General features: G+C 40.1%; 1 protein-coding gene across 2 annotated transcripts in view; it reads left to right on the top strand.

The window, feature by feature from the left end:
• Positions 1 to 24,456, top strand: part of LOC111161299 (ring finger protein 128, E3 ubiquitin protein ligase) — a 100,571-nt gene that overhangs the window by 11,809 nt on the left and 64,306 nt on the right. The gene's annotated exons all lie outside the window — the stretch shown is intronic.

The following is a 24,456-nucleotide window of genomic DNA, read 5'->3' as shown; positions in this document are numbered from 1 at the left end:
AAATTCACTATTTTAGAATATGACCCAAAGGGCAATCCAATAGTTTACAGTCAGTTTAGGGTAATTAATAAAGTGATACACTGAAATAATAGGTAAAAGAAACAGTTTTGTTTTTCCCTTTTTCTAGATTTAATTTTGTTGGTACCCTGAATAAAAGTATTGAAAACCTTCTTGTTGTTTACACATATAGCTCCAAGTTGAGTGCCCAGTTGTAAAACACAAACAAAATGACAAATTAGAAAAATTGTTTATTAAACAAGATAAAGTGAACAGTAATGAATAATAAATGTAGAAACAGGTGTAAAATAGAAAACATGGGCAAAAAAAGACAGGCTTATTAACAAAATATTAGACAATCACATTATACCACAAGTTAAATAAAGAATGACACGGTTAGGGGCACCTGAGTGGTGTAGTCAGTGACTGACTCTTGGTTTCAGCTCAGGTCATGACCTCAGGGTTATGAGATCGAGACCCATGTCAGGCTCACACCCAGAGGGGAGTCCTCTTGGGATTCTCTCTCCTCTCTCCCTCTGCCCTTTTCCCTCTCCCTCTCTCAAGTAAATAAATATTTTTTAAAACGTTCTTTAAAAAAAAAAGAATGACACAGTTATTTTAAAAACTGTTATGATCATGAGATGTACTAAAAAATATGCAATATGTTAGGTCTGGTAAATACCTCAACTATGCTTGCAATTCATGAAACAGGAAACTTCACAAGCTTATTATAACCTAGCTTACAATAGCAGGATTTTGGTACATCTCTCTCATATATTCCCAAGAGCCTCTATCTTTCTTTCTCTCTCTCACCTCCACAGAAGTACATGCATACGTAACCACAGAAGAGTTTATCTTTTTATGGGGAAGTCAAGGGTACAGTACCTCTGGATGCTAGTTTCAGAAAAAAAAAATGAGTCAATTCTATTTCCCTTTTCTCCACTTTAAAATCAGGAAATATTTTGCCAGAGTCTAAACATGTGCTTTTTGTTCATTAGCATATTCTTTGCTTAACTCTTGGCCTCTTCTTCTGAAGCTTTTAATGTTTATTTATATCATGATTTGCTGCCAGGACATTGATTTTCCCCCAAATCCCTGATAATTGTTACATGTGCATGTGTGTGTGAATACACACAAAGAAATGCCTGAGTGGGATTGTACAAATAAGCTAGTTCCTCCTAAGTACTTTCTCCCTCTCTTTTCAGCAATCCATGGTTCCTAAGTCCTCTTACCCCAGCTGCCCCTCTTCCATCACTCAAGCCTACCTTCTCTAGGCACAAGGACTTTGTGTAAATGAGTCCTACCCATTTCCATCTAAACTCGCAAGTCCTATGTCCTACTCATTTAGGGAATGGTTAGATAGATATGCAGGAACTACTTTGATCAAGTATCCAAGAGGGAACTTCACTTGTTGCCCCTGGAAACAACATGACTTAAGTGAACAAACCCAATTTCCAACTGGTGATAATAACAGGACCTTTAACAGAACCATGCAACAATAAAGTTGAGGAAATTGGATGTTAGAACATTCCTCATCACATCGTGTCAGCAACAACTTATTTCACCTACACTCAGAAAATGCCACCATCACATAAGTGTTTAACATTATAATAATGTTAGTTATGACCTTTTGGATTTTTTGAAGTGTATCGTATTTTCACCCAAATTTTTAGTAACAAATATTCTCAGCATGACCTTCTAATGACTTTGCCATGCAATGATAGTGACACCATGTGGTCAAATAAACTAGTCTCTGGCAAAAATCAGTAAATACCATTGGCATCTCCTTGGTGGGAAGTGCAAAGAGAGAGAGAGATGAACATTTGCTTAATAATTAACTTGCTTTTCATTTCTATTTTAAACAACTGTCTCTCAGTATCATTAATCCTAATAAGTGGAGTTCTTTTTTCTTCCAATATTGCACTAATTCCTATTAAGATTTTTTTCCCTTGCCCTTTATGGAGGCAATTGTTAATAGTATTTTATTAACTATGTGCCAAGCATTCTTCTAAGTATAATCATCTCAACAACTCCATGAGACACATAGTGTTAGTATCTCCATTTTATATATAAGGAAACTGAAGCATAGAGAGGTGAGTTAACTTCCCCAAGGTCATACAGTCTGTAGGTCTCTAAATGAGGGTCTGGACCCTAATATCCTCACTCTAGATTCAGTGTTATCATTTAGTACATGATACTTCTTCTCTAGTGAGCATTTACTATGCAAGGCCCTGTACAAAAATGGCACAAAAACATAATCATTACCCTCAAGGAGGAAAATGTAGTAGGAAGAACTGACATGTACAATTCATAGAAGGCAGCATAGGACACTACAATCGAAGTATTAAGGTCATTGGAGCCGAAGTGATTAAGAAATTATGAGGTCAGGGTTTTTTTTTTCTCATCAGCATGGATGTTAATGTTAGAGAAAACGTTAGCAGGGAAATCAACGATCAGTAGTGGGCATATTAAAAGGGAGAATGTTCTCTCTCATATAAATTAAATAAGTAAGTAAATAAGTAAATAAATAAAATCTTGTTTTAATAAAGGGAGAGCAACAGGATAGGCCATCAGAAAGTGGGGCATTTCCGTTAGAGTTTCAGAAGTTGAGCAGATCAGGATGATGATAATGTCCAGAGTATGGCCTCGGCAGTAGGGTGACAGAAGTGGAATGGAGGCCAATTTCCCTGAAGTTGGATCACAATGAGTCCAGGATATTGGATGGCGGAAGGACTTAGTGTGGAGAGGATGACTGTGATTCCGATGACAGTCTTCATATATGTGGGCAAATGCCTGGGATGTTGGTCCTTGATTAAACAGGCCAGGAAGACACAGAGGGTGGTCAAACCAAGTGCTATGAGTCTCTTGACTATCCACGAGTCTCTAAGAAACTGGGGATTTATTCATGAGGGTGAGGAGAGAGTGGTTTGGAAACCACGTGGGAGTGAGAAAACCCTTTATAGGCCTGAAATATGTGGGGTACAGAAGGATGAGCTGCCTCTACTAAAAGTAACTGAAGGAGAAGTGGTATCTTCAGGGGTAGTAAGATAGGTCAGGGACCACAGAGAAACGTCATAAGCCTTCGTATAACTCTCACTGAAAAGAAATGAGGAAATTGTACCTGTGAAACATGTGTCATGGAGCCAGAGATCTTGAAGACACAGTGGATAAAGAATGAGCAGTATGGAGAGGGGAGAACAGAACTGAATATGAACCAAATTAGTTTCCAACTGGGCTAATAACTAAGGATGGCAGGAAAGTGAGACTAGGAGCATATAGTGGAAAGGTTTCAAACTAAATTCTGGAATCAAGGTATCTCAAAGGAGTCCAGGACTTGCGGAAGCAGTGTAGAAGGCTGGCAGTGCACATGGAAGGTAAGGGAATTATTCACAAGAGAGCAGGAGCTCTTGAAGGAGGTGAGAAGGGCAAGGTTGAATATGGTAGAGATGAAAAATATGAGAGAATTTAGGCCAGAAGGGTCCTAGAGCTGTGGCTGCAGATTATAAGGGTGTGGGGGGGGGCATGTTCATCCTTGGGCAGGGAGGGTGAATACAGTAGAAGGCAAGAGATGCTGCGTGGCCTGAACGTCAAACTAACCATCTGGGAGGTTCCAAATGGAACTGCTTTAACGTCCGAAATCAGGTGCAAGTTGGGGCTTGAATTGAGTGTTACCTGAGTTTCTGGAGGATGTTACATAAAAATGTGAAATTATTATAAAAAAGGAGCACACAACAGAATTCTTTCAGGCCATTTTAATCGAACAAATGTCCTGGGAAATTATCTGTTCGTTATGACTAGTACTAATTACCTATCTCTGCACTGAGGAGATTGGGATTTTAGTAAAAACTGGTAGAGACCTAGTCAAGGCCTAAGGATGTCAAAATTTCAATCATTAAATGCCTGGATGCCCTGCATTCCAGAATTGAATTAAATCCAATCTGCATTTGCTTGTGTGTATTTTTAGCTTTTAAATGGAAATGTAAATTGAGTTCTTCTCCTCAAAGCAGTCGATTCAGTGGAGGAGGATGAGGAGGAGGCTGAGGAGTGTATAATCAGTCAAATAGGATGTTTGACATTATTTTAGCTCTAAAAATGTCTACATGGACCCAATAACCATTTTTCAAAGTAATTTTTCCACCGATTATTTTTTATTAGCCTCATGCGGGATATAACCAGAATCTAAATGCTCAGTAACTTATACATGGTCAGATTAGCTGCAGTTGGAGGCCACAGTGGTTGATTATGAGAAATTTAGTACCATTCCAAACATAGAGGCAAATGCTCTTTAAAAAAAAATAATCTTGTCAAAAAGCCAGGAGATACAAAAAGGCCCTATTTACCAAAAGGCTCTGTGGACAATTTTTGGCTGAAGGAAGATGTATAGTTTCTCTGACCATTTCACAAACACATCCTTTCTCCCCCTGAAAACTGCACCCGCCTTGAAAACTTCTTCCACAGGAGGAATTCAAGGTCTAAAGAGAAATACGAGGGCTCTAACCTGATGTATATTACTCCATGATACCTGAGGTTAAGCCCTAGGGTATAAAGTCCTGGAGAGCTATTTGTTCTTGTTTATGCAGCCATAGCCTGGGCTCAGGGAAGCTCTTAGGAGAGCAAACTCTGGCTCACAACTGGGTTTTCTAACGTGGGAATAAAATAAGACATAAAACTGTGGGGTTTTAAAAAGCAAGGATTTACTTCTCCACTCCACAATAATTTACTGAGGGCCAACTATGTGTCCTGCCTTGCCACATTTTTACATTTCATAGTTCTCTCTCTGAGCCCTCAAGCATACAGCATGGGTTTAATGAGAAGCAGTGGAATGTACTAGTGATTTAGGGCATGAGCTCTGTAGGGAGATGGACCTGGGCCTAAATATGAGACCTACCATTTGTTTCCTATCCGCGTGATCTTGGACAAGTTATTTAACCTCTCTGGATTCTGGTCTTCTCAGCTCAGGCATCTCATCCCGTAAAATGAGAATATTGCAGTGCAACTTTACAGGTGGTTATAAAGACTAAATGAAATAGAACACGTAGGGGTGCCTGGGTGGCTCAGTCAGTTAAGCATCTGCAAGATCCTGAGGTCCTGGGATCAAGCCCCACATGGGGCTCCCTACTCTGCGGGAAGTCTGTTTCCCCCTCTGTCTCTGTCCTTCCCCCTGCACTTGTGTTCTCTTTCTTTCTCTCTTTCTCTCTCTCTCTCTCTCTCTCCGCCCCTCTCTCTCATACATAAATAAAACCTTTGAAAATAAATAAGTAAATAAAAGGAAGAAAGAGCACACTTAAAGAAAGCAGCCAGCATGGCTGTTTTCTATAGTAGACATACAAAAATGGTAGTAGTAAGATAATGCCTTTGAAGGCATCCGCCTTCTTGGTTTATTGTACCTCTTCCTCTTCACCTGTCCATGTCTCTTTCTCGCTTTAAAATCTTGGACAACCTACTTCTCCCTCTGCCTGCCACTCTCCCTGCTTGTACACACTCTCTCTGACAAATTAATGAAATCTTTACAAAAATTAAAAAAAAAAATCTTGGACAAAAGGTATGTCCTATTTGAAACCTTTCTCGACTAACAGTTTACCTTGATTTCTCTCCATTCTTCTGCACCGAGCCAACACTTAATAACATGGGTCATACTAATTTGCTTTTGGACTGTGTGTCTGCATCCTTATGTATCATTTATGTCCCTCCTGGATTCTTAATTATCTTACAGTAATAGATTCGCAGAGCAAACATAAAAGAATATAAGCCTTCCATGTACAGCACGAATCCTTTCAACTACTGGTGCATCCCGGTGCCGTCCACTTACTACTTGAGCACATTCAGCGGCAGAGATTTCATGATCTCACCAGGCGGGCAGTTCATTTCATTGCTGGACAGCTTAACTTTTTTCAGGAGGTTCTTTCCCAAATTGCACCAAACTGTACCTCCCTCTATCTTTTCACACAGTGTTCCTAGTTGTGCCCTCTTGAACAACATAGGACTAAATATAGGTTTAATTAAGGATCAATATAGTATTAAACTCTTTGCTACATGAAGTTGCCTTCAATTTGCTTTATATCATCCGTTCAATTCTCAGTCAGTGGTATTGCCTTTTTGGCTTTTTTACTAAAGGCAAAGTTGAACATAAATGTTCCTTACTGCTATGATCTTTTTTTTTTTTCCTGTCGATGGGGAGGGGGCATTGCCTTTGAGTCTTGAGAATGACTTCACATTTTGAGTCTTGGAGAGGATTTGAGAGCCAGTCACCTGTGTGATGTGGTCTGTTGGGTCCCAGGAGTTCCCCTGCCCAAACAAGATCCTCTTCCCTGTGATATGTGAAACTCCACCCTTCCTGAAAGCCGCATTCTTTTGGTTTTGTTTTGTTTTTTTTTAAAGATTTATTTATTTATTTGGCCGACAGAGATCACAAGTAGGCAGAGAGGCAGGCAGAGAGAGAGAGAGAAGAGGAAGCAGGCTCCCCGCCAGGCAGAGAGTCCTATGCGGGGCTTGATCCCAGGACCCTGAGATCATGACCTGAGCCGAAGGCAGAGGCTTTAACCCACTGAGCCACTCAGGCGCCCCTCTTTTGGGTTTTCAAAAGCTCTAGGGTTTTTGAGACCCCGTTTAAAAGGAACATTCTCCTGGGAAAGGTTAACATCTTCACCTTCACAACTGATACCCACAGCAGGGACTAAGTCATTGATACTGACTTGAGAGCAAAATATCGGATAGGATAAGGCATGACCTGGATGCAGGAGCAGACTGCTGGAGATCCAGGGCCCTCCTCTCATTCTTTTCAGGACACACAGCTCTGAGCTCAGTGACTAATGCTGGGCTCTAGCTGATGAATTAATGAATGAATGAATGAACGAATGGGGCTGAAAAGGGGAGTATATGCCCTTCCCAATAAATATGACTGACCTCCTTAATTCTCTCTCTAGCCAATGGAGGGTGGTCACACCAGAAATATTGAGGTTCCTCGGCTTGCTGACAGCCTTCCGGGCTATTAACAGTGTTCTTTTTCAGTCAGCTCTCCCCGAGGCTATCTGGTATCTCACCTTCAGCTGGCAGAGGGGGACATGACTTCTTTGTTAGGCTGCTTCTATATAAAGCTCTGGCAATAGGAACTGCCTAGATTACCACCAGTGATTCACACACCTACACAGACAGCTTACACCCACACGGGGTCACGGAGTGAAACAACCAGATTCCCTTTCAGGCCCTGCGTCTCTGCAGGGTATTGTGGAATTAACATTACGGTCTCACTTACTTGTATGCCGCAGCTGTTGCAGATGTAGTGATCTGCGTCCTACTCTGTGAATTTGGGAAGAGTGGAATAAAACCCTCATTAATTCTCACCAGTGTTTAATCTAAGTTAAAAATCTGGGGTTGGGGGGCACCTGGGTGGCTCAGTGGGTTAAAGCCTCTGCCTTCGGCTCAGGTCATGGTCCTAGTGTCCCGGGATCGAGCCCCACATCGGGCTCTGTGCTCTGCAGGGAGCCTGCTTCCACCTCTCTCTATCTGTCTGCTTCTCTGCCTACTTGTGATCTCTGTCTGTCAAATAAATAAATAAAATCTTTAAAAGAAAAAAAAATCTGGGGTTGGCACTTAAAGGAGGGGGGAGATGATGAAGTGCCTTCAGAGAATAGAAACTCTTGTTAAAGCAGTACATAAAAGCAATTATTTTCCTGCAAACAGTCCTTGCCTTCATTAAAGGACATCCAGCAGTGCTTCTCTTTGGCATGATTTTAGAAGCAATTCATTTGTGTTATTGTATTACTTAAAAATAATAAAGCTGCATTTTGTATTTTGTTAAAACTTTCAGAGGAAGCCCTATCTGACAGGAAATCAATGAACTATGGAAGGGTATTTTTAAAAATAGCTTTTTAGACATCTATAGTAATGTAATCAAAGCTGATGAAATATAGGACTCTATTTCAAAGAACAATATAAATGGTTTTCACTAATAGTCCAATTGCTTTTATGTAAATGAATATTTCCTGAGACACTAGAAAAAATTGGTTTTCTCATTCAAGGTAACTGTTCCCAGTGCAGAATTTAGACACACCATGAATTCCCTCTCATCTTGGAATGAGTACTAGCCTTCCTCCAAAATAATGAAATCTTTCTATGTTCTGTAATTCCAATTATAGGACTTGCCAACTTCAAGCAAGTCTGATTTAGTAAAGTTCTACTCTATTTGAAAAATCATTTTATAATGAAAGTAGAGTTCTAGTTTCTTTATTCTGTATTCTTGGACTGTACTTCTAGCAATGAAAACAAAGTTAAATCTAAAAGAATACCCACATTGTTTCTGAAAACTGTTTAAACTATTGGATACGCTATTAATATTTCTCTGAAGAAATACTTGTCCACAGCCCTTTAATCCTCACTCTATGAATACTTAAAATGTTAGTGAAGTGGTAAGTACTGACAAAATGTGTCTCCTTCAAGCAGTAATACATTACAAATCTGGGACTTTAGGCTCCTGTTTAATGGCCTGTGCCCTTAGCCTGTAATTATATTTTGAAAACATGAAGTTGTGGTGTTTTGTGGGGGAGTTTTGACATTCATCTGGGGCATTTTCTGGCATAACTTCTTATGGGGATACTTCCATTTCTTTACTAAGATCTAAGATCTCAGAAAGAGTATATTCTCTAAGAATGTCTTCCAAGGTCACAATATCCATTTGTACTTTAGACAAAGAAAACATTACTCAGAGTAGTAGAAGGGTGATTCAAGATTTCTTTGCTGTCTGCCAAACAAAATGGCAAAATGAGACAAATAAAAACTCTTACCCTTAATTACTGAATAGATGGTATGCTGATTTCTGAGAAGCTAAACAGTAAAGTACCATGTTCTACTGAAATATGAAAAAAATGTATAATCCCAATTCCTTTAAATATACTTGTTTTCCTGTCCTTGAGTCAGTTTCACCCATCTTTGACATGGCACTAACATTCATACCAAAAGGAAAGCAGTGAGAACTAACACAGCAAAAGACAAATTTCTAGTGCTCCAAGCATTCGTTTTGCACCTGTTACTATTTAATAATGGTGTAAGCAACTGAGGACAATGTTTTAGAAAACTCAGAGAACAATGATTTAATTGAAGGCATTGACTGAAGTAGTCCAGAAGAATTTTCAGTGTGATAAAATGAAAACCTTTTTAGATTCCCAGGGGTGTGAGAAGCTGATCTTTGTGCCTTAGGGAGAAATTCATAAAGAAACTAGCCAGCTATATTCTGGCCAGTTCTATTTTTTGAGTGCCAGTTGGCGCTGGGGAGAGTAGAGACAATAGTCTCTCTAGATTCTGTGTAGTTTCAGGATTTGCTTCTTTTGAAGCTATAAGCAGGCAAATGTGGTCAGCTAAAATGTGGCTGTGTGTACAATTTACACAACTGAGTTGTGTACAACCCCACTGACAGTAAAGGTGGTTGTCTAGAAGACAGCTGCTGGGTATTTGTTACTTTACCACAGAGGTTGTTAAAAAATATTTTGATCGAAGAGAAAACATATAAATAACTTTTGCCAAAGAAAACACTGCATCTAATTCCCTGATCTTCTTCATAAGCAAACTACCCACTTAATTTATAGGAATACATACCGATTTATAAGATTGGGCCTCAGATAAAACCACGGGGGTGGGGTTAGTGGGTGGAAACGCATCTTTGCAAACCCTGCAAAAAATCTTGAATTCAAATTCACCTGCTCACAGCTGTCCTCCTTTGGCAGAATGACTGAGTTGGTTTACATAATAATGTAATTATACAATAACGTAATGATGGTATAATTCTTTAGTTGGTTTACATATTTCTGGAGAGATCACCTGACAATAAAATTATTTCATTTCATAAAACACAGGGAATTTCCTAAGCACATAACGAAGTTTCAGTTTCTTTGCATCTAGATGGCATTTTAAATCTTCCTTTTGAAACTAAGTGAGCCAGACTTATCCATTCCAGAAAGACATGTGATTTGATATTTATGGTTTATTCATCGCATGTAGTAGTTACAGTGGAATTCCTTTCCTCAACCCACTGTACAACCAGATGACAGAGCATTTTTCTGTTCCAACATTAGAAAGGCCCAGCAGAGGGCACGTTGAGCATTTTTATGACTAATACAAACACCTTGGTACTTAAGCATATCTAAATAGTAACATGCTATATTGGCATCTGAATCAAAATTTCCAATGTCTTTTGACACCATATGGCAACTCTTTCAATTAAGAAAACACCAAGATATTCAGTAAGTCAAGGTCAGCCAAATAGATTTGAATAAAACAAAAATCAATCTAATTGATTACTTTAAAACCAAGCACCTTGAAGATGTAAGTAAATTTCCGGAATGAATAAGACCCATGAGTTCATAGATGCTCTTTAGTGGTTATGTGCTCACCAGAGTAAGGTGATATACAGAATATAATTATGCTAAGTTATGCCATTAATTTAATTATCTGAATGCAGCTAGTCCACTGGTAATGTTGAAATCTGAGGCTAACTGGCTTTGATCACTCATGCTACATCAGAGTCACCTCTTATGGGTCTGAAGGGAATGCCTGAGTAAAACATGAAAAGAAAACACACTGAAAAATGCATTTCAAAGTCAACCCCAAGTGTCTTTGGACTGTTTGTTGTTTTGTATTATCTACATCACTGCTTCTCATCTCCTAGTATCTATAATTGAGATCTAGCTCAATTCTTTTGCAGGAGACTAAGAAACAATGACCCTGAGAAAACTATACTTTCAATATAATAATTCTGGTGTGCACTTATGCTTAGGTGAAAATGAATTTCAATTAAAAAAATTGATTTCAATATTTGAAGGAGAAAACCAGGAGGGTAAAGATATTGTTTACATCTTAAGTATAAAATTCTTCTAGATATGCCTGAGTGGCTCAGTCGGTTAAGCATCTGGCTCTGGATTTTGGCTCACATCATCATCTGAGAATTGTGAGGTCAAGCCCTTCATTGGGCTCCATGGTGGGCGTGGAGTCTGCTTAAGATTCTCTCTCTCTCCCTCTGCTCCTCCCCCACGGAAAGAATATAATTCTTTTAATAAGGGAAAGAGAATCAGAACTTTTGTAAATGACTGCCACTTAAAGCATGAATGACTACTATTCCTAAACACTCAACAAATTACAATGAATTTGAAAGCTACTTATTGCAAGACACAGTGTCCTTGCATTTTCTCTACCTTTTTTCTGCCTACACATCTAAAAATGTGGGACAGGAATCCATTCAAAATCCTAGAGAAAAAACAAATCCTAGAGAAGAACACAGGCAGTAACCTCTTCAACCTCAGCCACGGCAACCCATACTAGACATGTCTCCAGAGGCAAGGGAAACAAAAGTAAAAGTGAACTATTAGGACTTCATCAAGATAAAAACTTCTGCACAGGCAAAGAAACAATCAACAAAACTAAAAGGAAGCCTACCAAATGGGAAAACATATTTGCAAATGACCTAGCAGACAAAGGGCTAGTATCCAAAATCTACAAAGAACTTAACAAACTCATCATCCACAAACCAAAAAATCTAGTCAAGAAATGGGCAGAAGACATGAACAGACATTTCTTTAAAGAAGACATACAAATGAACAACAGACACATGAAAAGATGCTCCACATCACTCATCATCAGAGAAATACAAATGAAAACCACAATGAGATACCACCTCACACCAGTCAGAATGGCTAAAATTAACAAGCCAGGAAACAACAGATATTGGTGAGGATGTGAAGAAAGGGAAAACCTCTTGCACTGTTGGTGGAAATGCAAACTGATGCAGCCACTCTGGAAAACAGTATGGAGGTTCCTCAAAAAGTTAAAACTAAAACTACCCTAACCCAGCATTTGCACTATAGGTATTTATCCAAAGAACACAAAAATAACAATTCAAAGGTGCATGTGCATCCCAAAGTTTATAGCAGCAATATCCACAATAGCCAAAATATGGAAAGGGCCCAGATGTCCATCAACTGATGAATGGATAAAGAAGATGTGGTACATATATACAATGGAATATTACTCAACCATCAAAAAGAATGAAATCTTGCCATTTGTAATGACATGGATGCAACTAGAGCATATTATGCTAAGCGAATTAAGTCCATCAGAGAAAGAAAAATACCATATGATTTCACTCATTTGTGACATTTGAAAAACAAAACTGATGAACACAGGAGAAGGGGAGGAAAAATTAAGTAAGATAAAAACAGAGAGGGAGGCAAACCATAAGAGACTCTTAACTCTAGGGAACAAACAGCGTGGCTAGAGGGGAGGTAGGTGGGGGGATGGGGTAACTGGATGACAGGCATTAAGGGGGGCATTTGTGATGTGATGAGCACTAGATGTTCTATGCAACTGATGAATCACTAAATTCTACCCTGAAACTAATAATACACTATATGTTAACTAACTTGAACTTAAATCATAAAAAATTTAAAAATAAAATGTTACTCAACTCAGTTATTTGTTTTCCCATCACAGCATTTAAAATCTTGTTCTTCCCCATCTTTCTATTTTAATAACTTTTGCCACAATGTCATGTGTTCACATAGCACTAAAATAAATAAAAGATACTAGTTGAACAAAGCAACTGAGTGTTCCACTTTTTTTTTTAAGATTTTATTTGTTTATTTATTTGACAGACAAAGATCACAAGTAGGCAGAGCAGCAGACAGAGAGAGAGGAGGAAGCAGGCTCCCCGTTGAGCAGAGAGCCTGATGCGGCGCTCAATCCCAGGACCCTGGAATCATGACCTGAGCTGAAGGCAGAGGCTTTAACCCACTGAGCCACCCAGGCGCCCCCTGAATGTTCCGCTTTTTTTTTTTTTTAATTTATTTGACAGATCACAAGTAGGCAGAGAGGCAGGCAGAAAGAGACAGGAGGAGGAGGCAGGCTCCCTGCTGAGCAGAGAGCAGGACACAGGACTCGATCCCAGGACCCTGAGATCATGACCTGAGCCTAAGGCAGAGGCTTTAACCACTGAGCAACCCAGGCGCCCCTGAATGTTCCACTTTTAATGGATTGTTTTGGTATTATGTAGATGAGCCTGACTCTTGACTATCTCCTAGTATCTATTCATCTGTACCTATAGTATCATCCAAAAGTACTTCATGCACTTGAAACAATGCTCCCTACTTGCAAATGCCAGCCCTGTCTTCTTCTGTCATTGTATATACTAATTGAAATGATAATAATTTCCGTCTATAGTCTACTAAATTCAAAGGAGATTTGAATTAGCCCCTTGTTTAAACCCAATAGAAAAGAAAACATTTATGGTTAAAAGAGAATCCATCTAAAGAGGAGGTTCTTAGGCTTCGGGGGGATGCGCAGTCCTTGGAGGTGCACAGGTGGGTCACATAGGGTCTTTATGCAGCTGAAGTATTCTTGAAGTTATAGGTACATGGAGGTACATTGGCTTTTTTTTTTAATAAAGTAAATCTTATCCTAAATGTTGCACAATTCAGTTCACTAGAACTTTCAGTTCTGTCTCTGTACTATCTAATACATAGCCACAAGCTAGCTGCCAGTGGTCACTGAGCACTTGAAATGTGGCTAATGTGCCTGAAGAACTGCATTTTTTTATTTTATTTCATTTTAAATAGTTACATGGGGCCCTTGGTTTCCATACAGAACAGTACAGCAGTAGACCAATATTAACATGGGGTCATTGGATAAACTTCATGAGGCCCATAAAACTCCTTGAGATTGGGCACAAAACTGTGTGTGTTCATTTATTCTGTACATGAGTTTCATTAAATTTTCAGAAGTAGTTCCGAATCTTAAAAAAGGTTTAGAACCACTCTAGAAGGAGCAGAAGTATTTCCCCTCTTTGGGCTCCTCGTTTCCTGATAACATAGCTGAAACTAGAAACATGGTGAATTTTACTATTTTTTTAATGCTATAAGAAAACATCCAAATTCCTTGGCAAAAAAAAATAATAATAATAATTTTCTGAAGTTAATTCAAATAATGCAGCATACATTTCTTACAAACAACACATATTCCTCTCGTTAAAAAACATTTTATTTTGAGAAAATTGTAGGTTCACATGCAATTGTAAGAAATAGAGATAACATAATGATAAAAAAAAAAACAAAGAAAAGAAAGAAGAAATGAGATATCCTGTATCCTTCCTCCAGATTTCCCCCAGTGCTATTACCTTAAGTAACTAGAGTACAATACGGCAACCAGGAAATTGACATTGATGCAATCCACCCATCTTCTTTGGATTTTACTAGTTTTCAGGCATTCATTAGCATGTGTTGTACAATTTTATCATGTGTGTAGTTTCATGTGACCATCACCACAGTCATGATTCAGAATAACAGCATCACTATAGGTTCTGTTGTGTTGTCTTTTTATAACCACCCACAACTCCAACCCACACTCTCTCTTTAACTGTGGGACAACCACTAATCTGTTCTCCATTACTATAATATTCCTCATCTCAAAAACGTTATATAAATGGAATCATACTGTAGGTAGCCTTTTGGGATTGGCTTTTTTTTAAAACTCAGCATAATTCTGGGGAGATTCATCCAGATCATTCCATATATTCATAGTTCATTCCTTTTTATTACTGAGTAGCATTCCAGGGTATGGATGTATCCCAGTTTAATCACTCATCTATTGAAGTACATCTGGGTTGTTTCCAGTTTGGGACAATTATTAATGAAGCTGCTATGAACATTCATATTCAGGTTTTAGTAAGCCTAATTTTTCATTTAGCTGAGACAAAGCCTCATGACTGAAATTGCTGAGTCATGTGCATGTGGTAGTTGCATGTTTAGTGTTATAAGAAATTGCCAGACTTTTTCAAGAGGGGTGCCCAGGTGGCTCAGTCGGTTAAGCGTCTGCCTTTGGCTCAGGCCATGATCTCAGGGTCCTGGGATCAAGGCCCATGGCAGGTTCCCTGTTCAGTGGGGAGTCTGCTTCTCCCTCTTCCTCTGTTCCTCTCCCTCTCTCATGCTCTGTCTCGCTTTTGCTCTCTCTCAAATAAATAAATAAGATCTTAAAAAAAAGAAAGAAAGAAAGAAATGGCCAGACTGCTTTCCAGATTGGCTTGCCATTTTACATTCCCATCAACAATGTATGTGTGCATGTGATCCAGTTTCTCCACATCCTCATCATCATTTGGTGTTACTACTTTTTTTAAGCCTTTCTGGGAGGCATGCTGTGATATCACATTGTGGTTTTAATTTGCATTTCCCTAATGGCTAAGGATGTTGAACATCTTCTCATGTGCTTATTTGCCATCTGCATATCCTCTTTGGTCAAATGTCTGTTCTTGACTCAGAGAAAAAGCATCCAAACTAGGAAGGGTTTTTTTGTGTTTGTTTGTTTGTTTGTTTGATTTGTTTTCTGTTTTTTGTTGTTGTTGTTTTACATAGCAATTTGGGTAATATTGGTGGGATATGGTTTACAAAAGAAATTAATGCTGTTAAGTTGGAACTTGTTTATTGGCTATCTGCTAAGATAGACGCCCCAATGTAAATTCTCACCCCTGTGAAGATGTTTCCATGGAGAATTAAGAAAAGAGGATCCAGGAACAACAGTTGGCTTTTTGATATCTTAACTACAGAGAGAATTGAGAGACTACAAATGAATGGAGAGATCAGGGAGCTCTTTGTAGGTGTTGGATTTGGTCATATCATGAATGCATATTCTAGAAAGTACTGTTAGTGCAGATATTTTATAGCTTTGGTGTGTTTTTGATATATTTCAATGTGATTTGTTGCCCTGTTTTAAGAGTCACAGTGGTCTACTCACCCTGACAGAGAACAACAATCTACTTCAGCCCTGGTGGGGCAGCATAATTACCTGTGGGTAGAAGTATTACTCTCCCCAAAAAAGAATCTGAATCAAAAACCTGCAATGGCTGACCACTGCCTCATAAAATCAAGATCAAATTCCTCAATAGGTACTCAAGGTCAACAAAGTCCTAACCTACGTTTCTGGGCCTGTCTCCCACTACTCCTCCTCTTGAGCAGGCACCTAAGTGAAACAATGTGTTCTAAACCTATTCTGCTGTTTCCTGACTTGGAGCTTTTGTTCCTGCTATATCCTTTCCTGATCTATCTTCTCTCCTCATTCATACCTATAAAAACCCCACCTGTCCCTTAAGGTCCTACTCAGATGTTACTTTCTCCATGAAATCTCCTCTAATTCCTTGAGTCAGAAGCAAACATTCCTGTCTCTGTACTCACACAAGACTTTGTACCCGCTCACAGCACCCATCTCTTTGACAACTCTTTTTGTTTAAATGTCATGCCAACGCAATAACATGGATGAATCTCAAATGCATTTTGCTAAGTGAAAGAAGTTCGACACAAAAAGCTACATACTAAATGGAAATACATTCTGGAAAAGGTGAAACCATAGGGACAGAAAACAGACCAGGGGTTGCCAGGGTAAGGGAGAGGGGGCAGGATTTTGACTATAAAAGCAAACCACAAGGGAAGTTGAGGAGTGATGAGAGTGTTCTGTGTCTTGATTGTGGTCGAGGCTACACAACTGTATGTTTGTCAAAACATGCAGAACTATACACTAAAAAGGGTAAGTTTTGCAGTGTGTAAACTATACCTTGAAAACAATGGGAAAAATTCATACCAGATAGACAGCCTGCCCTTCAGGTCTGGCCAGCCATTTACTCGTTCTTCAAATGTACTCTAACATGCCAGGGTAGGAGCTGGGACTCCCAAAAAGAAAAATATGTGGCCCCCCCTCAAGGAACTCAGTCTCTGATGGAGGTGATAGATATGTAGGGAAATAAATGTAGCAGAGTCTGGAAGATGCTACCTATATAATACAGGTCCAGTCACATACAGTGAAAGCATAAAGGAAGCAGTAGTCAGATGGCCCCCGATTGTGGTGGGGCTAGCCTTTTAAGTTTAGAAATTTGTATTTTATTCACTATGCAACAAGAAGTTACAGAATCATAGCTATGTTTCAGAAAGCATAATATGGCAGTAAGATGAAGGATGACGTGGAGGGAGAGACAAAAAGCAGGGAGATCAATTAGAAGGCTATTTATAATAGTCTAAAAGAAAATTAATATCACTTCTCCATTAGTAGACATTTGAGATTGGTGAAGCTTTTAATTAAAGCTTGTATTGCTGATAATCTAGATGCATGCAGGCAAAAACAAAGAGGGCCCACAAAATTTTTCCTGAAACAATTTACCCCAGGAGCCTGAGATACTTAATGGATGGACCATGTTGCTTTGATCTTTTTAATCTTCCCCGAACACTGTCATAAGACTTTGCAGACATTAAAAGCTCTAAAAAAGTTTATTATTCTTGTTTTTTTTTAAAGATCTATTTATTTCTTTTCGAGAGTGAGTAAGCAAGAGAGACAGCACAAGCAGAGGGAGGGGCAGAAGGAAAGGGAGAAGCAGGTTCCCCTGCTGTGCAGGGAGCCTGAGGTGTGTGGGGCTCGATCCCAGGACCTTGGGGATCATGACCTGAACTGAAGGCAGATGCTTAACTGACTGAGCCACCCAGGCGCCCCCCAAAATTTATTATTCTAATGAGAAAGTTAGAGAACAAGTGAATTTTCCTTTAAATCACTGAAACTCCAAAAGAGAAAATTATAATTCCTACATACCCAATGATACTACTGCTTACAATTTTGTATGTCAGAGAGTCCAGAGGGTCAAAGTTAGTAAAAATGTTTTATTCCTAAATTTATATACTGACTGCAGCAATCCGGTGGAATTAATCTGGCACTTTTCCCCCAGAACGTCTGCTTCTCCTTTGCTTGTTCACTGCTACCTAACACGAATTGCAGTGACAGGATTCTGTGAAAAAAAGAAAGCAGACATTATAAATACACTCTTTTTTTTTTTTTTTTTTTTTTTTTTACCATTACCTCTGTCTTGGAACTTAGAAATCTCTGCTGAAAATGCCTATGAGGGGCATAACTGATAGATGATAGCTCCCTTCTTGAAATGTGTGGGATGTTTTCATCCTGTCTTGAACCCAACCAAATAGCAGGTCCTGAAATCAGCAGGGTGCTCCACTATAAACACCATGTGTAGGGTCCAAACATATGCTCTCTTGTCAGGTCTCTAAACACCTCGGCCATCCCCACCTCCGAAAAACGAAGACATTTAATGAACTGGTGAGATTATTGAAGGTAAACTCGACGAGCCTCTTCTTCAAACAAACAAGAGCTTCAGGCTTTCAATTTCTGCTCTTTTTTTTCCTCACGAAGAGCAAACATTACTGAGCCACTTCATTGCCTCTGGTGAAAGGCCTTCTGTGGCTCGAGAGTTGACAACATCCAGAATATTAAGCAGTCACTGACTTCTGCATCTGAACTAGTTTGCTATGAAGAACATGAAGTATACCGATGTTATCTGCCCCCAAAGTTACACAGAGACAACTTAGAAAAAAAAGGGAACCTGCCCCCTGCTAACTGGAAGATTGTCAGACAAGGGAGAAGGGATTTTGTAGATTCCAGAGCGTGCTGTGGTCTGTGGATCTGGGCATTTTTTCCCCCTTTGGTTGTCCCCGGTAGCATTTTTCCTCCTTAAAGTTCCTACGCTTTACACCGCATGATTTGTGATGAAGGCAAACCAAAGTTTTGTAGCCACAAAATACCCTTTTGTTGAAGGCCTGCTTGTCCCTTGCATGGTTCCTGCGACCAATATAACCATAACACTTACCTAATTCTGATGTGACAGAACTTAACTACTGTGTGAATTTTGAGCGGTAAGCCAGCCGATTTCAGTTGTCTCAACTATGTGATAGCACCCCGTCACTTATTGCCAAATACTTGTTTACTATGTGTTCTTCATCACTTTTGAGCCCTGGCCAGTTGTGGCTAATCCATGTGTTCTTGATCAGTTTTGAGACCTGGCCAGTTGTGGCTAATCCTAATGCATATAGCTGGCAGCTGTGAATTTGTGACTTTGCCCCTTGGAATACAAAGGCTGCTTTGCCCACATTCAGGCAGACTTGAGCTTCTTAAAAAAACAAGCCTTGGCCTCAGTAGGTGATTGTGATACAATATAAGTACGTTTATTCTTAAATTGCTTTTCAGAAATCCCAGGTCTACTGGGAATTACCAAATTATGTTCCTATTAAAAAACGAATCCCATTCTGTCCATAGGTTAAACAAAAGCCTCAGTGCCCATGTACATGTTTAAGAACTCCCATCCTCGCTAACTTAGCAAACAGATCTATCCTTGCCTGCCTGGCCCACTCCCTTCTGTTATTCGTCCTAGGCAGTGGCAAGATCAGAGACACTTCCTTAGATAGACTATCCCATTTGTTAGGCTTTAATCTGAGGGAACATTACGTGGTTCAAAACATAACTACGTAATTTTGCAGTATTATCATCCCTGTTTTATAGTTGATCAAGAAGAAAGAGAAACTTCCTCAGTGTCACATAACCAGTCAACAGCAGTTTAAAATAACAACAAAGGCTGGAATGGACGAGCTCTGTGAATCTAGTCTACTACGCAGCAGGAATGGGTAGGAAGTAAAGCTCAGATATGTGTTCATAACTGTAGGGCAAATTCATTAAAAACATTAAAACATAAAAACATTAAAAACAAATTCATTAAAAACATTTCTCTGGACGCTTGGGTGGCTCAGTCAGTTAAGCGTCTGCCTTCAGCTCAAGTCATGATCTCAGGGTCCTGGGATGGAGTCCCGAATCCGGCTCCTTGCTTAGCGGTGAGCCTGTCACTCCCCATAAGAGAGCTTGTGCTCACTCTCTCACTCTCTCGCTCTCTCCCTGACAAGTAAATAAAATCTTTAAAAAAGAAAAAAACCACCTATTTCTCTCCCATTTTCCTCCAAGTAAATGTTTTCCTCTCTTTCAATAGCACATATGTAAATCTCTTATGGTCACAGATTTATTTCTTTTGAAATCTTCATCTTACTAGAAAAACCTGAAAAGGCAAGAGAGGAGACTGCCTGAGACCAGATGAGTTTCCCAACAAGGTTGTCCCGATACTGGCCGTGGAGGGTAAGAACTACTCCCACTGGAGTCCGTTGTTTCCCGCCCACCCTCTGCCCCCAGCACCAACCCTGCCTAATGTTCCCCTGAAGCCCTTCTTGCCCCCACACCTTGGGCTCTTCCCCACCCTTGTTCCTCTTTAGCAATCCGGGATCCCTGCAATCATCTCTCCAAACTCAATATAGCTGATGTGATTCCCTAGTAGCAACAAAGTTGACGCAGTTTAACACAAATTTTCTGCATTGTCCTCCATCAGTACAATTCCTTTGTGTAGTAGTTTTCACCAATGGACACAAAATGCCCTTTCTTCAGGTGACACACGTTCAGGCACTCCTCTCCATACACATGGTGCGAGTGTGCTCAGTGGAAGATGTAGGCATTAATAAATGACAATGAAGAACTTGACTCAACGTACTTTCATAATCTCAGTTTAGGAATTTGGGGGCTGCACAGCAGGAAATCAGGGCACTCTGGTGAGGGGGTTCTTAGTATACTAAAGCATGTCACTGGATGTGGCTATAAAAATACCCATTCCTTATTGAGGGGGGCACATGTTGTGATGAGCACTGGATATTATATGCAACTAATGAATCATTGAACACTACATCAAAAACTAATGATGTACTATACAGTAGCTAACTGCACGTAATTTTAAAAAAGGAAAAAAATACCCATTCTTTCTACCCTCTAATAATAACCTTACTGTGCATGTGGAGAGGTAGTAGGGCAGAGTGAAAATGGCATAGAATTTGGAGTCATACTCCCAATGTGAGTTCCAACTCTGCCACATACTGGTTGTGTGACCTTTGGCAAGATACTGTACCTTTCTGAGCCTCATCTTCCTCATCTGAAAAAAAAATGGGAATTATAATAATTATAATTACAATGGGATTTCATTACCTGTTGTAAGAACCAACTGATAGAATTAAGGCATATAAATTGTCTGGCACATAGTAGGTTCTCAGTAAATACATTGCCTTCCTGCCTCTACTTTTGAAGGCACTGTTGGATAGAGAGGCAAGAGGTGTAATGGGAAGAGTGTAGCTTTGTACTAAGACGTGGCGTCAAATTCCAATTCTGCAGTTTGGTTACCATGGATGACCTCCGCAAGTTACTAAACCTGAGCCTCAGTTTCTTCTTCTGGAACAGGTAGCACATAATACTTACCTCATAGGCAGAAAGTACCTGATCTTTCTCGATGCTTCTCCATGGTAGCTATTAGTGTTATGGATATGAGAAGACTGCTTCAAATACAGCGGTGGCCCTCTTGTAAGACCCCTCTCTGAAATTCTTTGAGTGCATGAAAACTTGGTTTCAAAAGATCCCATTTTTTAATGGCTGTGTACCCACTTGAGCTGACCGAGATGTACCTGCACTCAGAAACGATGTTATTTTAAAGTATGCTACTCCAGCCTATTTTGGACTTTTTGTTTTGTTTGGCTGCTCGCTCTCTCCACACTCCCCATCAGTTTCTTCTTGCTGGCCACAGAACAGCTGCCTAGGGCAGAAATGTGTTGCCATCCCCTCTCTAGGCATTGTCTACACTTTTATGTTATGGAGCTGCGTAGCCACAACATTGCTTAGATGCCAGGACACTATTTGTCCCAGATGGTGCCTTGCCATTTATCTAATGGTAAGAAGCTAGATGTGATGTCTCATTTCTTGCAGGCATATTAAAGGCTGAATGCTATCGTCCATCTCTGTGCCTGTGCAGAAACTCAGTGTGACGGGAAACTCAATCGGCCACAGCGGTGCCCTTCTGTTGCTTTTGCAGGATGCTGCTCTGCTTACTATTAGTTCATTATTAGATGGTGCGCCACTCAGGGCAGCTTTCATTTCAGTATTGCTGATACAAATATTTGGCAGGGCTAGCCTTTGTAGTAGGAGTTGAGGAATTCAGAAAGGCTCCTGGCCCAAGTGTGTCTCCCTCATGGGTTATGGGGCCTGAAATGCACACAAGAAACATTTCCCTTGAACTTCCTTTGGTATAAGCTGATGTTAAAATGTGGGGCGCCTGGGTGGCTCAGTGGGTTAAAGCCTCTGCCTTCGGCTCAGGTCATGATCCCAGGGTCCTGGGATCAAGAACCCCCCATCCATCGGGCTCTCTGCTCAGCAGGGAGCCTGCTTCCTCCTCTCTCTCTGCCTGCCTCTCTCCCTACTTGTGATCTCTGTCTTTCAAATAAATAAATAAAATCTTTAAAATGTGAATGCCACTCTCCAAAGGGAAGATCTTGAGTCGTTATCAGCTATTAATACTTAAGAGTCAGAACTGCACTGGAATCCAGATTCTGGGACTAGTTATATGACCTTAGGCAGCTTGCTAGTTTTCTCTGAGGCAGTTTCCTCTTCTGTAAATGGGAATAATAATGGATGATTGTGAGAATTAAATGAGATAATGCATGTAAAGTACATAGTAAATGCTCGATGAATAGTAGCTGTTATTAATTAGCCTTAGGGATGGTAGGACCCTGAGAGAATACATCTAGGGCTAGGATATTTGGTTTGAGAGTATAAGGAATATATATATATTCATATATATATATCTACCTATTCATATATATATGTATCTATACATATATATATGAATAAGGTGAGGCCTGGGACTGAAGCGAAATCAAACTGTGCTTACACGAACTTTCCAGCAAGAAAAGTGTAGCACTCTTCAGGATGCAATGCTCTGGGAGGTGGTAAACTCTGACACTGGGAGTGTTCAAGCAGAGGCTGGGTGCTGGCTACACATCAGGACTACTCAAGTCTACCCCAGGGCTTCTCAGACTTACGTGCGTGTACAAATCACCTGGGGATCTTGTTAAAACGTGGGTTCTGACTCAGCAGGTCTCGGGGTGGGCCCGGAGATACTTCATGTCTCACTAGCTCCCTGCTGATGCTGATGCTCCTGATCCACAGACCTCATTGTTAGCATCAAGGCTCTGTTGTGGTTTGAAAAGAAATCACAGCATGACAGAGGGATATGATTGGAGAAAGCCATGGAGTTACCCAGACAAGTCCCCACAGAGGGGAAAGACTTTGATGCAGTCATGATGCGCAGTCTGGCTCCTAGCTTTGTAGGCTTTGAAATTTGATTGGTCGTATAACCAGAAATCGGGCTCCTGGGGACTGACTCACAGTTCGCCAAATTCACAAGAGACCAATATATACGCCAGAATGCCAACTGATTAATTTATAATGAGAAGTATAACTTCCAAGTGGACCAGATACTAGTGTTTGCTGATCAGTGCATTATCTCCCTGTAGGCAAATTTACATGAGGCACTAAAGGATAATAAGGTTGCTTGGTGAGAATGGACTCGTAGCAAGGGGAGTTCATAGGATGATCTTAACAGTACATGTCTTCAAGCTTTGATCATCTGTTATCTCCATCTCCACAGCTGGGCTAGACCTCCAGAACTAGCTTCCTCACTAGTCACTCTGCCTCCTGTCTTGTCCTCGTACAACCCAGATGCTCTATTACGCCTACGTCTGACAATAATCATTTACTTGCCCCACTGACTTCCATATAAATTCATAATTTAAACTCATCATTGCAAAATGCTTTAAATACAGAGACAAGTTGAAAAAATAATACAGTGAGCACCTACAGACCCACCATCGAGACTCAACAGTTGTTATCATTTTGCCATATTCCCTTTATGTGTGTGCGTGTGTGTGTGCATGTATGCACATATGCACTGAGTTGACACCCTCTGGCACAATTTTCCAAACCCTTCATGTTCTGGCACAACCTATTTGACCAGCCTCACTTCCTCTGGCTCTCCCTTTGCAACTTGCGTCCCAGCCATACTTGACTAATTAACGTTAGTTTCCTGAATGCTCCTGGTGTTTTCAAGTAATAGACTATTGCCTCTGCCTGAATATCCTTACTCTCTTTGCCTGATTAACTCTATTTGTTCTTAAAGACTCAGCCGTACCCATGTTGCCATGGCAACCGAAGTTTTTCTCAGTCATAACATTTATTAAACTGTACTATTATTACCTGTTTATCTCTGACTTTCCTACTAAACTGTGAACTCATTGAGGGCAGGGACTTTTTTTTTTCTTGGTCTCTGTATACCTACACCTCTCCAGTGGCTTTTACTTGGTGGGTGTTCAGTAATCAGAAAATCCAACTGCCCACCAGCCAGTGCTACCTAGTTACATCATATGCACCTCAAGATCAACAGGTCTGGGGCACCTAGGTGGCTCAGAGGGTTAAGCCTTTGCCTTCAGCTCAGGTCATGATCTCAGGGTCCTGGGATCGAGCCTCACGTTGGGTTCTCTGCTCAGCGGGGAGCCTGCTTCCCCATTTCTATCTGCCTACCTCTCTGCCTACTTGTGATCTCTCTGTCAAATAAATAAAAAATCTTTAAAGAAAAAAAATCAACAGGTCTACACTGAGCTCATCTCTCTTCCTACCCTTTCTACACATTTAAAACCCTCCTCCTGATTGAATGCCATTCAGTCTTCCAAGCCAAAAACCTCAGAGCAATCCCCAATTCTT

The sequence above is a fragment of the Enhydra lutris genome, unplaced genomic scaffold, assembly GCF_002288905.1.
Source record: "Enhydra lutris kenyoni isolate GAN:26980312 unplaced genomic scaffold, ASM228890v2 scaffoldscaffold83, whole genome shotgun sequence".
NCBI lineage: Eukaryota > Metazoa > Chordata > Mammalia > Carnivora > Mustelidae > Enhydra > Enhydra lutris.
This window is presented reverse-complemented; position numbering and strand designations above follow the sequence as displayed.